Below are 15,066 nucleotides of genomic sequence, written 5' to 3'. Positions count from 1 at the left end.
GGTTCATCCATCTCACTACCACTGACTCAAATTCATTCCTTTTCCTTTTTACGACTGAGTAATATAATATTCCATTGTATATATATGTAGCACAACTTCTTTTGGGTGTGCCATAATTTAAAAAAAAAAAACAGATTTATTCTCTCAAAGTTTTGGAGCCTAGAAGTTTACTACCAAGATGTTGGCAGGGCCATGCCCCTTTCGAAGCCTCTAGGAGAGAAATCTTCCTTGTCTCTCTCAGCTTCTGGTAGCCCTAAGTGTTCCTTGGTTTGTGGCAGTATAATTTCAATCTCTGCTTCCATTGTACCATAAATAACAATTTCTCCATGTTTAAATGTTTAGGCTGTTTCTAATTCTTCAGTACAATAATACTGCAGTGAAAGCCCTTGTATTTTTTTCACATCTATAATGACACTGTTTAGCTGTATTCCTAGAAATACAGGCCACAAAATAAAAATAAGTCTAAGGTCTTAATGAAGTTTGCACCCCAGAAAGGCTGTTAGTTGACACCTGCAACAGCAGTGAGTAGGGTGGTTTTACCTTCTGAATCCTTGTGAACCTAATAGCTGAAACATGTTGCCATGTTGCTTTAATTTGAATTTCACTGATTACAAGCAAATTGCATGTTTTTCATATATAAATTTGTCATTAGTATTTCTTTGTAAACTTTCCGTCTGTACCCATTGCCTATTTTTCTAGACTATTTAGCTTTTTTTCTTTTCACTAATTGGGAAGAAGTCTTTATATCTTAAAGATATTAACCCTTTGTCGTTTACTGCATCCATTTGACATTTGGCTTCTAATGCTATTTATGCTGTTATTGTACATATTTTACAATTTTTATGCAATTATATATACATGTTACTATTCTGGGGTTTTTAACTTTGCTCTTCTGTGTAAAAGACCTACCCCATCCCACAATCATACGACTATTCACTGATATATTTCTTTAAATATTTTATTGTAATTGTTACACTTATCACTTTAATGTATTTAGAATTTACCTGTGGTGTGATGTGAGGTAATCACCTGGCTTTCAAAAATAATAATAATTTACCAATTGTTTAAGCACCATTTTTGAAATAATCTCTTTTCCCACTACTTTGTTCTATGACTTTTGGCCCAGCAATGGCACCCCACTCCAGTACTCTTGCCTGGGAAATCCCATGGACGGAGGAGCCTCGTAAGCTACAGTCCATGGTGTCGCTAAAGTCAGACACACTGAGCGACTTCACTTTCACTTTTCACTTTGATGCATTGGAGAAGGAAATGGCAACCCACTTCAGTGTTCTTGCCTGGAGAATCCCAGGGACAGAGGAGCCTGGTGGGCTTCTGTCTCTGGGGTCGCACAGAGTCGGACACGACTGAAGTGACTTAGCAGCAGCAGCAGATGTATATATGTCATAGGGTCTGTCTCAGGGCTGTGTGTCCTGAACACAGTCGGCCTGTCCTCGTGCCGGTGCCACACTATTGCAATTCCTAAAGCTTTATAAGAGCCTGTTATGTCTGGCAAGGCATCTACCCCCTCAACACTCTTCAATCTTCCCTTGATTATTCTCAGTCATTCGTTGTTTCTGATGAATTTTAGTGCTACCTTGTGATTATGACTGGACTTATGTTAAACTTATATACTTGGAATAATTTACATAAAATATTCTGTCTTTATTGAGGAATACAGTATATCTCCCCTTTAGTTTCAGTCTTCTTTTTTTAACACTGAACCATATGACACTGCCAACAGCCTTTTCTTGACATACCCAAAGGGCAACTTCATATGGTCAATTCTTAGAAAAGTTGATTTCTTCATATGATAATTATTCAGGTCAGTCTCTCAGTTGTGTCTGACTCTTTGCAACCCCATGAACAGCAGCACACCAGGCTTCCCTGTCCATCACTAACTCCTGGAGCTTGCTCAAACTCATGTCCTTGAGTCAGTGATGTCATCCAACATTTCATCCTCTGTTCCCTTCTCCTCCTGCCTTCAATCTTTCCCAGCATTGGGGTCTTTTCCAATGAGTCCGTTCTTCACATCAGGTGGCCAAAGTATGGTCTTTCTAAAAAAGATAGCTTCTTTAAAAAATCCAGAGTGAAGTTGAGTGGGAAAGAAGTATGATATACTACAAGCTTTTTATTCATTTAATATCCTGGCCCTCAGAATTTCTTTTCCTTTAAGGAGTGAAAATGGGCTCTCGCTGGTTGGCCATCAAAAGATGGATGAGACTAAGGCTGCTTATATCACTGGCTTCCATGCTTTGAGATCACTTTTTGAAATAGTAAAGCCAGAGGCATCTACCCAGCACCTTCTGGAACCTCTTACAATTTAGTGTTCCTTATGCAGAGTTCAAGGTTTCATGACCTCACTTCCTCCCTAGAGCAAGCCTTCCCAAACCCAGGACCTAGAGGTTAGGATGTGTGTGCTCAGCCAGTTGTGTCTGATTCTTTGAGACCCCATGGACTGTAGCCCTCCAGGCTCCTCTGTCCATGGAATTATCCAGGCAAGAATACTAGAGTGGGGTGCCATTCCCTTCTCCAGGAGATCTTCCTGACCCAGGGATTGAACCCACGTCTCTCGTGTCTCCTGCATTGCCATGCAGATTCTTTACCACTAGCACCACCTGGGAAGCCCAGGGTTTGGGGCGGTCAGTGGAAAGGGGTTAGATTCTAGGACCAACTCCAGTGTGTGGGTTTTTTCCCCGCATACCAAGCAAGTCTCCAGTGGCACATGGGAGTCCTACAATTCCACTCAGTTCAGACACTCTCAGAGACAGCATTAGATTCCTTGGGTTAAGGGCTCAGTCCCACCAGACTGCCCCCTACTTCAGATGCCGATCTCAAGTCTAGGTTGTCACCCGAGCTTCTGAAGTATAAATTAGAGGTTCACACAGCCTTGAATCCGATTAACTTGCTAGAGTGGCTCACAGAACTCAGGAAACTAGTTTATTCACTGGATTACTGGCAACCGGACTCCATCCATTTCGACACTTTCCAAAAGTCACTGTATTAACATAAACTCAGGTGTGACTGAAAGGGGTTTGTTATGAATACCAAGGCACCTTTATTGCTCTCATCACTTAGGAAATGTCAAGTTAATATTATAGGAGCTCTGTGCCAGAAATGGGGACGAAGATCAAGTATATATTTATTATAAGTCACAGTATCGCAAAGGGTTTCAGATGAAATTCAATGAATAGAGGTTTCAATCTTCTCTGTAAACTTTTAGCATTCCTTTCTTTACCCAAGAGCTAGAACAGTGACCTCTTATGGGGAAATCCAGCCACCACCACCATTCTACTCTAGAATATATATTTACCACAACAATTTACTATATAGAGGAAATGGGTTGTTGTCAATTAGTCCCTAAGTCATGTCTGACTCTTTGCGACCCCATGTACTGTGGCCCGCCAGGCTCCTCTGTCCATGGGATTTTCCAGGCAAGAAGTGGTTTTGCCATTTCCTTCTCCAGGAGATCTTCCCAACCTAGGGACTGAACCGTCATGTCCTGTATTGTCAGGTGGATTCTTTACCATGAGCCACCAGGGAAGCCCAGAACTGGGTATTTGGAGGAAAATTTGATTATCTTTTCCCTTCCATAGAAACCGTCTTCATAATGCATACACAGAGCTCCAACAAGAAGCTTTAAAATAGTGCAAAGTCATGATGGTTGTAAGAAAAAAATTCAGAGTCAATTACTTGGTTTTCATAAAATATGATTAACATCCAGTTATGGATGACAACATAAATGTCATCCAAAGATTCAGGAAGTGAATTCTTAGGGTTGCAGTCAAAATGTCATTTTACAGCAGTTAATAAGCAATAATGGGGCTTCCCTGACTGCCTGCAGTGCAGGAGACATGGATTCAATTCCTGGATCTGGAAGATCCCCTGGAGAAGGAAGTGATAACCCACTCTAGTATTCTTGCCTGGGAAATCCCATGGACAGGGGGAGCCTGGTGGGCTACAGTCCATGGAATTTTAAAAGAGTCTGACACGACTTAGCGACTAACCAACAACAACAATAAACAATAGTACCCCATCCAACCTACATTATTTTTTAAATTAATCTGTTTATTTTAATTGGAAGCTAATTACAGTATTGTAGTGGTTTCTGCCATACATTGACATGAATCAGCCATGGGTGTACATGTGTCCCCCATCCTGAACCCCCCTCCCACCTCCCCCCCCAATCCCATCCCTCAGGGTCCTCCCAGTGCACCGGCCCTGAGCTCCCTGTCTCATGCATTGAACCTGGACTGGCAATCTATTTCATATATGGTAATACTCATGTTATTGTTTTCAATGCTATTCTCTCAAATCATCCCACCCTCTCATTCTCCCACACAATCCATTCTGTTCTTTATATCTGTGTCTCTTTTGCTGTCTTGTGTATAGAGTCATCATTACCATCTTTCTAAATTCCATATATGACAACCTACTTTAAAAAAAATTAACCTCCTGAGGCAGAACTGCAGGCTGCTTTTAAATGCAAATATGCATTGCTTTCTCTGGCCATTAGATGTCGCTGCAGTAACGGAGCGTATCTGAGCACTACCTGAGGGTATGGAAGCCTTGCAGCTGGTGATCATTGTCCAGTTTACAACCTCCTAATCCCAGCTCAAAATACATCTTCAGTTTGAAGGATAAGGAACCTAGAAACAACAGGCTAGCACTAAATTCTATTGTGGTTGTTTGTTCCTGCAAAGTATTCAATCCAACTTCTCCAAGAAGAGAGTGTTCCTAAGTCTCCCTCCACCTCCCCCTGGGGAGCAGGCAAGGTTTGCCAGCTGAATGTATAAGGAGAGAGCTTTGCAGGGCAGCCAGGCTTCTCTGACCTGAGCACACTTAATGGTAACATTTCCATTCCATTGGCTTTCCTCCTTAAACTTGTCCATCAGGAAGCAAATCAACATCAGGTGTGCATTAGATAACCAGCTGGATAGGAAATTTCCTCACCCCCACACTGACTGGCCACTTTGTCTGAAGGTCTCGTTCTTCTAATATATATGCTTTATCCAGACACACATACACACACAATCTGTCCATTTAATGCCACTTCGGGTTGGAACTCTTTTGAGCACTAATGACAGTAATCAGAAGTCTTGTTTAACCAGCTGAGCCCTTCCTTCACCGTGCTTACACTCACTTTATTCCTTTTTCTTCCTTTTACCCTGGCTCCTGGCTGGCATGCTAGAGACTGGAGAGGTAAATAAAATTATGCATGTGCATGTTCTGATGGGATCGCTGCTGGTGGGAAGGGGGTGAGTCAGCCCTGTGCACACATACGATGAGGTGCCCCCCACCTCATATGCCCTCGTGGCCTGCAAGACCACCGTGCCTGAAATGCCCTTGGCCACACTTCAGCACATTTCAACTCAAGCTCTTCCAGGTACACCCAGCCTTGCCACCTTTGTCTGTCCCACACCTAACCCAGAGCTTGGGACTGAAGGGGCTGGCAGCACTTAGTGTATTGAGAGAACAAGTAGAAGGGAAACAAGTAGATGGAGATTGATTTGCCTCCATGAGGACCAGGGAGTCCTGAGCAAATGGTTCTCTGAACAGTTCATGTGGAAAAAAAGAGAGAGAAGCTGCCCAGAAAATCTAGGGAGCAGCTGAGAAGGTGGAGCTTTGGAACACGGTGGGCCTTCTGAGAGGATCAGGAGGAAGGCACCAGCCACAAGCTGGGTCCCCCACAATTCTGCCTGACCTCCCCCTCTCCCTGCAGTCCATATTAGGTGTCTCCGTTTCATCAAACATAAAACCAAGTGTTAGCCTGTCACTTTTTACACAGGGGACTTTGACCTCATCAGGGCTCACAAGGCAAGCAGGATTAGGCCCGGTCAGCATTTGAACTAAAAGCACATAAGATGAAGGACAAAGGTGGTATCCAAGTGGCACAGCTGACTGAGCAGAATATGCACAGTCTCTGGGTCAAGAGAGTCCCCAGCTGTTCAAACCGAGATGCTGAACTGAGCCCAGAGCTTCATCCATTCCCTCCAGGGTGCCTCTCCCCTCTCTGGGTTCCTCATGTTCATAACCCACATCCTCTGCCCTGAGCCATATTTCCCCAGCCCTGCTCCCGCACTTCTCATCGCTTGCTGGACACTGCCGTTTGGCCGCCACCTCTCCAGGGTCACCTTGAAGTATGCATCAAACTGACTTCTCCCTCCCCTGAAACTGTCTTCCCAGGGTTGTCCATTTCAGTGCGGTCATTCCCCTCTTACCCAGGCTGCAGACCCAGAAGTTGTCTCTCTTCCCCCTCCCCCAGTCAGCCTTGAACCCAGTTGGGTCTTCATTCCTAACACTCCCATGTTGGTCTTTGTCACTGTCCCTTCCCTTCTCTAGGACCTTATCAGCTCATACGTCGACTACTGCAGTTGATCTCAGGATTCATTCTAAAAATGATCATAAGCATTGGGCACTGATGTACCAACCAGGCACTGTGCTACATGCTGTATGCTCATTATCTCATTTTAATCCTGGCAACAGAGCTGCCCGATTGGTACTGTTATCAAGCCCATTTTACAGAGGAGAAAAGTGAGACACTAAGAGGTTCCATAGCCCACCCAAGTCCACACACTCAGTAACTGAGTAACTTGCATCACCAGGGTCAATATTCATTTCTGCCTCCTCCAGCCCAGCCTATGGGCTTCTGGATTTTCTTAAGATCTGCCTGTGTCGTGTCCTTCATTGCCCTGAGAGAATAAAGGCTGGGCCCCTTGGCCCGGCAGGCTGCCCTTACCAACTTTGCCACCCTCGTTGCACCGAGGCCCCCTCTATCAGGAGTTGCACAATCAGATGCTGGCAGGAACTTGGAAGTAATGGAAAAAAGAGAAAGTAGGGAAACCCGGATAATATAAGTAACACTCACCTCCAAAAGAATAAGCTTGCAAATGCACTCTGAGCCATCCTGGCTTTCAGAAGCATTCTGGAGAGCTAACTGCACTGTGCTTACAAAATGTGATCAGCATCTAAATACGAATCGCAGCATAAAACAAAGTGGCCAGGGGAGGCTGCAGTGAGTTCCCCTTCTCCAAACGGTAGATGCCTTTTAGAAATGTGGGCCCCTTTTTCAAGGGAGCCTAAAATCCAGATTTTCCTGTGAGATCCCCCAGTCTTTCAACGTTGCCAAATACAAGTTGTCAGATTTTGCCTGAGCTAAACAAAACAGGACTTTTTTTTTTAACCTCTGCCTGTTCCAGCCTCCAGTTCAATCCAAGTTATCTCCTTAGCCCCTCTCCTCCATCCCCCTGAAGAATAAGTGTATTTCACATTCCTAATCACGTCTGCCTGGAGCATCCACCTCCATCTCACCTGAGATGTGCCTCGTGGTGGCTGGCTCTTATCAAGTTGTTGTTTAGCTAATTCATGTCCAACTCTTTTGTGACCCTATGGGCTGTAGCCCACCAGGTTCTTCTGTCCTTGGGATTTTCCAGGCAAGAATACTAGAGTGGGTTGCCATTTCCTACTCCAGGTGATATTCCCAACCCAGGGATCAAATCTGCATCTCCTGCTTTGGCAGGCGGATTCTTTACTGCTGAGTCACCTGGGAAGCTCTCTTTTGACTTACAACAGCACATATATGTTGATCTCATTTGATAAATGAGTTCACTTTTCCTACCCCTCAAACAGCGGTCCTATTGTGATGGATCAAGACATCCATCTTGTGTTTTGCCTCTGTAAAACCACAAATAAGGGTGTTCCAAACCACTTCAGAGGGCATTTGGGGGTAGGAGAATCCAAGTTAACTAAAAGTGCGCTCTGTCAATAACTATAGATGCTGTCTTCACTGTTACTACCCCCACCCCCAAGGGCATATTTTGTTCCAGAAGCTTTGTGGTTAAACAGCCCCTTTTAGGTGCTTCCCTGGTGGCTCAGATAGTAAAAAAAAAAAAATCTGCTTGTGATAGGGAAGACCCAGGTTCAATCCCTGGGCTGGCAAGATCTCCTGGAGAAGGAAATGGCTGCCCACTCCAGCATTCTTAGGGCTTCCCTGGTAGCTCAGATGGTAAAGAATCTGCCTGCCAATGCCGGAGACTGGGTTCAATTGCTGGATGGGGAAGATCCCCTGGATAAGAAAATGGCAACCCACTCCAGTGTTCTTGCCTGGAGAATTACATGGACAGAGGAACCTGATGGGCTACCATCCACAAGGTCGCAAAGAGTCAGACACAACCGAGCAACTAACCCTTTCATTTTCACTTTTCAACCCCTTTTAAATAATACACTTAGCCTGTGTGTACACTCTGGTCCAGCTTGTTTAGTTTCCATAGCATTTCTCCATGTGCCCTACCTCCTACCATCTCTCCACCATTGCTGCACGCCTCTACCCTTCCCTCCTGAAACCTTCTCTCACCTTCTCAAGAGGAAAGAGGTTCCCGGTTCTGAACACCCATAGCTCCCTCTCTATAGCTTGCAGGCCCATGTCACATGCTTCCTCGTGTCATAATCTTCTGTGTTCATGATTCCTTCCAGACAGCTCCTTGCCTGTGGGACATGTGTCTTACACATCTGTTTGTCCCCACAGCACATAACCTCATATTTCAGGCACTTGATACTTGTTTTAAAGTGAATAAAGTTCAGGGCTGGCTTCTGAATTCCCACTGCCTTGTGAGTACAGAATTGAAACTTAGCTGCCACTGGGTGAGCCCCAAGCCTGTGCGCTCATCCCTTCCCTGTGCTGAAGGTAAGAACAGCCTGCCTTTTTCTCCCTGCTGACATAGGGAAACCTCGGCTTTGTCCCCTGCCTCAAACTGCCTGCAATCCTTGCTCTGATAACACACTATCTCCTACCCCCGGCCTTACCTCTCCTGTTCTGTGTATCTCAGCTCCAACACCTGTTACCATTTCAAGATAAGTAAATATGCTAAAAGGACAGAGAAAAACAGTCTTGATGGACACCCCCTCTTCACAACAGCTTCCCACCACTTTGTACTTGATGAATCAGCATCATAGTGTTTGTACTTGCATGTTGATTTCAGTAAACGTGATACGAAGGAGCAGATCTAGATCTGGCATAAGGATGGGGACAAAATATGTCTGGAGGAGAAAACCACAGGGAAGTAAATAAGAAATGACAATAATGCGATAATAACTACATTTATTCATCATGTAATGTGGACCAGGTCGTGTATCATCCCATCCTCTTCATCCACCCTATTAAGTAAGTATAGTTAGTATCCCTAGTTTCTAGGTGAGGAAATGAGGCATGAGGCACAGAGAGGGTAAGTTACCTGCCCAGCATTCACTTAGCTACCAAGTGGCTCGGGGGCTAGGAAATCAGGTCTCTCCTTCAGGCCCATGCTTTATCCACCAGGGCTCCAGGGGCTTGTTCCTGCTGCTGCTGCTAAGTCACTTCAGTTATGTCCGACTCCATGCGACCCCATAGACGGCAGCCCACTAGGCTCTGCGTCCCTGGGATTCTCCAGGCAAGAACACTGGAGTGAGTTGCCATTGCCTTCTCTGGGGCTTGTTCCTAGATGCTAGGTAATCAGTTAGGGTTTTTTTGTTTTTGTTTTTGTTTTTCAGTTCAGGATGACAGAGAATGAAACCTAATTTTGAGATTTGGGAATGCTGGGCCTCAGTTGAAAAAAAAAACAGCACGCAAGCTCAAAAATGGGCATGAGAGTGGCTTTGGCCAAGGAATGGTTAACTCATTTGGAAAGGGGAAAAAAAATCTTTAGAAAACCAGGCTGTTGGGCGCCCTGGCTTTCTTTGGTCGCTGGCAGCCTGACAACGGAAAGCTTGAAGCCTGCAGATTGAAATGAGGAGCAGAGAACATTCAGCAGCCGTGGACCTTTGGCCGCCTCAGACTGGCTATGCCGCTCAGACAGACCGGGGAAGAAAGCCCCAACAGCTCGCCGAGCCCATGGCAGAGCAGGTGCAAAGCCCCAGCGTGAGAAAGTGTAGATTATTCTCATCACACCTGCCAGGAAGCACTACATGAGTTTCAGGTGTTCTGCCTAGTTCAGCATTTCTTGGTTGACATGGCATCTAGTCTCAGGAGGACTAGAGTTCTGTTTCCCCAGCACAGCCAACTCGCCCGCTGGTCCAGAAATACAAACACTGCTGGGTTCTCAACTCTCGGGGTCATGGGAGAGGATGGGAGCGTTACCTTGAGTTCACTGCATCTTTAACTCCTTGCCATCATTTTGCTTTGGGGGCTGGGCCCTTTGGGAACTGACAGCTTCTGCCTCGGTCAGTAGCATTGCCTTGGCATTCTGAGGGGAAAAACAGGACATTTTTCATATCCAGGTAGAGGTCTGGACATCCCTCAGGCCAGGTGGCTTTGTTTGAGTATCATCATTAAGGTGTAAGGAAAGAAGTCTCCCCTTTGTTTTTTCCAAAGGTGTAGAGTGCCCTAAATACTTTAGGGATGGCAGTTGTTGATCATGGAAACAAGACTATTCCCTAGAGGGCAGGCACGGGGCGGGGCAGAGGGGTGGGGGGTGGGCCCGGGGCCACGGGGAGGAGCCTTCCTAATTCCACTCATTGTAAAATTGCTCTGCCCTTTCCTCCTGACTTGCACTGTCTTATTCCTTCCAAGAGATAAAGTCTGGGAATCAAAATGGCCAGCCTCTGCTAAGCAGACTTCTTTGAGTTCCAGCTGGACAATAACAGCAGCTAAAACGGGAGCTCCCCTTCCCCCTGCCTCCAGGGTTGGGGTGAAGAGAGACAGGGGAAGGGAAGGGAGTCCCAGGAAAGGCCCACAGCTGTGAGCACTCATCTGTAGGCCCTGCTGTCAGGGGGAGATGCACACTGGGGTTTGTGAATCCCTCTGCTGGCATCAAGCCAGCTTTAGAAATGCAGCACCAGTTTTTACCTCGTTTCCCTCACATAGATGTTATTCATTTGTTTTGGAGATTTGTTTGTCTCTCTTTTTTTGTCATTTGTTTGTTTTTGGCCACACCATGTGGCATATGGGATCTTAGTTCCCCGACCAGGGATTGAAACCGTGCCTCCTGTATTAGGAGCTTGGAGTCTTAACCATTGGAACACCAGGGAAGTCCCTGTTCATTTGTTAGGGGAGGTGGTTATTTGTTTTTAATAATTTATTTACTTGTTTTTGGCTGTGCAGGGTCTTCATTGTTGCATAGGCTTTTTTCCTTTAGTTGCAGCTCACAGGCTCTAGAGCACAGACTCAATAGTTGGAGGCGCACAGGCTTAGTTGCCGTGTGGCATGTGGGATCCTCCTGGATCAAACCTGTGTCTCTTGCATTGGTAGACAGATTCTTTACCACTGAGCTACCAGGGAAGTTCCCCTGCTCATCTGATTTTGATAGCTGTGTTTATCTTAAAGCTTTCATTGGCAGACTAGCTCTGTGGTCCAGAGTGTGGGCTGTAGATGCCAGCCCTGCCCCTTACTCTTTGGAGAACTTGGGTAAACCACGTCACCTCTCTGAACCTCATCTTTCCTCCTCTGTAAAACACGGGGAGAAGCCTAGTGCCTGGTTCATATTCCTGTGGAGAAGACTGAATGGGGTTAATGCAGACACAGAGCCAGACACATGATAAATACTCAGTAAAGCTAAGGTACTATTTTTATTCTTGAAGCATCTCTTCAGAATCTACTCAGGCATCGAAGGCCTGATTAAAGCTACAAAAGCCAGGCCAGGTGTGTTTATGTGTTTTTTATGATCACTGTAAACACCCAAATGAGCTAACATCACAAGACCTCAAAAGATCTTCCATCTCTATAGATAATGGTGAGAAGGGGTGGTAGTGGAGTGGATCATTCGTTGGGTTAATTTAACAGGTGTTTACCCAGAGGCCACTGGGTGCAGCTCCTGCATATGCCTGTGTATTCCCAGCCTGCTGAAAACTGGCATGTGCCAAATCTTTTCCCGCAAGCTTCCTACGCAGTCTCACTCCCTGTCAAGATGACACTAGGGACACCCCTGATGGTCCAGTGGTTAGGACTTGGTGCTTTCACTGCCAAGGGCCCAGGTTCAATCCCTGGTCAGGAAATTAAGATTCTGCAAGCTGTGGGGTGTGGCCAAAAAAATAAACACAAAATTTTAGAAGGTAACTCTAAAAGTTGGCTCTGCCCTGCACACACTCCCACGGCCACCCTCGGCTGCTCCCGTGCCTGCATCTCAATTGCTTTCTCGAGTCTGGTCCAGCTGCACTTTCGATTTCCCCACCTCCACCCCCAGCTGGTACATGGAAACTATTTCTCTTCTCTTCCCAAGAAAAATGCTAGCCTGCTGTCCATTTCCTCGCTGCCCCCATGTTATTGCAGGCTTTCCGAGTAGGTCATTATGGGGGATGGCTTGTAGGCCTGCCAAGCTGGGAGCAGCTGCCTATTCCCGCTTGCATGGACATCCCCGCCGCCCCCCCCCCCAAGGAGCCAGGGTGTTTCTCAGCTGTATGAGGACAATTTGGGGGGACCTAGCACTGCCAAGAGAAACTTGAGCCATGTGGCTCACAAGACATAAAGGCCCTTTTACTTTAATACCACTGGTTTTTTTAGCTTGTTTGACTCCTCGGGATTTGCCAACAGACAGAAGCCTCTTAGCCCAACTGCCTTCCACGAATATACATTCGCAGACGGCTTGGAAACTGGATGGTGTGGTCTTCAGGTTGTGCCCTATATTACTGCAGAAGTTAGAAGTTGTTTCCAAATAACAAGTGAAAGGTTATGAGCTCCTGTTGGCTCCAACTAGCAGACTCTTTTCTTCTTTTTTGTGGATTCTTTCTTTGGTCTCTCCTTTTAAATACTCTTTTTTTAAATGAAGACTTTGGGTTTTTTAGAGCAGTTTTAGGTTTACAGCAAAATGGAGAGGAGGATACAGAGATTTTCTATAGGCCCTCTGCTTCCACACATGCACAGCCTCCCCCAGTATCAACATCCCCCACCAGAGTGGTACACTTGTTACAACTGATGAACCTACCGTGACACAACATAACCACCCAAAGTCCAAAGTTTCCCTTAGGGTTCACTCCCAGTGTTGTCCATTCTATGGATTTATGCAAATGTATAATGACGTCTTAAGTATCCTCTGTCTCTTCGTGGCTTGATAACTCATACCTTTCTCAATTTAGTAATATTTCATTGTCTGATACTGGTTCATTTATCCATTCACACACTGAAGGACATCTTGTTGCTTCTAAGCTTTGGAAATGAAGAATAAAGCTGCTTTAAACAACTATGTGCAGGTTTTTGTGAGGACATAAATTTTTAACCTCCTTTAGGTAAATACCAATATCTAATCAGCACAATTGCTGGCTCCTATGGTATGAGTATATTTAGTGTTGTAAGAAACCACCGACCTGTCTTCCAGAGTGACTGTACCATTGTGCGTGCCCACCAGTAATGAATGAGAGTTCCTGTTGTCCCCACATCCTCACCAATATCTGTTGCCCTCAGTGTTCTGGATTGTGGCTATTCTAGTTGATGTGTAGTGGTAATTTGGTTGTTTCTTATCGTTGAGTTTTAAGAGTTCTCTCTATGGTCCCTTATCAGATATGACTTTTGCCGATATTTTCTCCTAGCCTGTGGTTTGTCTTCTTATTGTCTTGATTAATGCTCTTTTACAATTAACATTCTACCTTTTGCCTAGGGAACATTTGCATTTGAAACAAAATCTAAGAGGTACAAATAATGTCTATTAAAAAGTTAGTCTTCCCCAACCTTTGTCCCTTAACCCCTCCAGTTCTCTACAGAGAAAATCCTATTGTTTCCAGTTTTTTACCTAGTCATTCCAAAGATGGTCTATCCAAAGATATACATAAATATGCATATTTATATTCTTTTTGTTTTTAGAAAATCAGCAGCATGCATATATCTCTTCTACACTGGGTTGTTTTTTTTTTCCACCTAAAATGTATCTTGGAGATGGCACCTTATCAGTCCAGGTTTAACTGCCACATACTTTTATTTTTTATTTTTATTTTTTATTTTTTTTTAAAAACTAGAGGCTTTAATTAAAGATAAGTTGTATTACTCTCATTCTAAAGGTGGAGAAACAGAGGCTCTAAAATGAACCACGCTCGGCTGCGGAAAGTGTTGATACGAAATCTATTGGTGGATGCGAATTTGGATGTGTATTCATTAGATGTCACTATTTCTTCATTTCTCTTCCATAAGATATGTTTCCATGTTCATGATACAGTTCAACAAATATTTCATTTGAGGGCCGTACTCTCAGACATACCCGTAAAGCCTTCTCGAGAGTTCCGGCCTGGTCGGATCATAATCCAAGATCTGCTTGAGACCTTAGTTTCTCTCACCCTTTGTTCACACCATGTTATCCTTCTCCAAGAAGAAAAGTAACAGTGGATGTTATCCCTTGCCGAGTTAAAAAGTCAGGAATCTTTATCCTTTTACCTTTTTCATCTTTTCTCTTTATCCTTTTCGCCTTGGGGAGGAGGAGAGCTGAGCAGGAAGGCCCCAGATCATTCAGTCCAGAAGAGCTGCTTTCATTGCCATTGTTCACGAAGTTGTACCACCATTGATTTTATTTTTTGGAATAGGCCCAGTGTTTTCCCCTGATGTTAAAGTGTCAAGAGACCAATTTAACGAGTCATGACTAACATATTGGACATGGATAAGATGCCACATACTTTTAAATGGTGACATAGTGTTCCATAGTATGACATACTGTCTCTTTGATAGACATTCAGATCATTTCCAGTTTGTTGCTCTTATCAACAATGCTGCAACAAAAATGCTTGTAACATACATCATTTCCCACATGGGCAAATGTATCTATAGGATAGATTCCTAAAATTAAGATTGCGCTAATCAAGGAAATATGAGTTAACATCTTCACAAGTATTATTTAATTATTTCAGTACTCATAGAAAGAATGAAAAACCTAAAACATTGCCTCCGGTAGAAGACCTCTGGCGAGTTTATCACAGAAACAGTCAACCACATTGCTTTGAAGTGTTTACCTATCATTTCCATTGACTGCAAATCCGATCCTTCTTTCCTTCAATATGTATTAAGCACATTCTGGGTGCTGAGCATATTGGTAGCCTTTGGGAACAAAACCATAAACAAGATAGACATAGTCACTGCCCTCATGGTATTTAGCCTGTGCGGTATGGGGGGTGGGGAGACATGAA

The 15,066-nt window shown here is 44.6% G+C and overlaps 1 protein-coding gene and 1 non-coding gene across 2 annotated transcripts in view; both read left to right on the top strand.

Annotated features, from left to right (window-relative positions):
• SLC25A43 (solute carrier family 25 member 43) overlaps positions 1-15,066 on the top strand; it is a 43,336-nt gene that overhangs the window by 14,973 nt on the left and 13,297 nt on the right. The gene's annotated exons all lie outside the window — the stretch shown is intronic.
• TRNAE-UUC (transfer RNA glutamic acid (anticodon UUC)) lies at positions 11,889-11,961 on the top strand. The gene has a single exon. It is a non-coding gene; the product is annotated as a tRNA-Glu (tRNA).

Source organism: Ovis aries, chromosome X, assembly GCF_016772045.2.
Source record: "Ovis aries strain OAR_USU_Benz2616 breed Rambouillet chromosome X, ARS-UI_Ramb_v3.0, whole genome shotgun sequence".
Classification (NCBI taxonomy): Eukaryota; Metazoa; Chordata; class Mammalia; order Artiodactyla; family Bovidae; genus Ovis; species Ovis aries.
The sequence above is the reverse complement of the archived record's forward strand: the minus strand, read 5'-3'. Positions and strand labels throughout refer to the sequence as shown.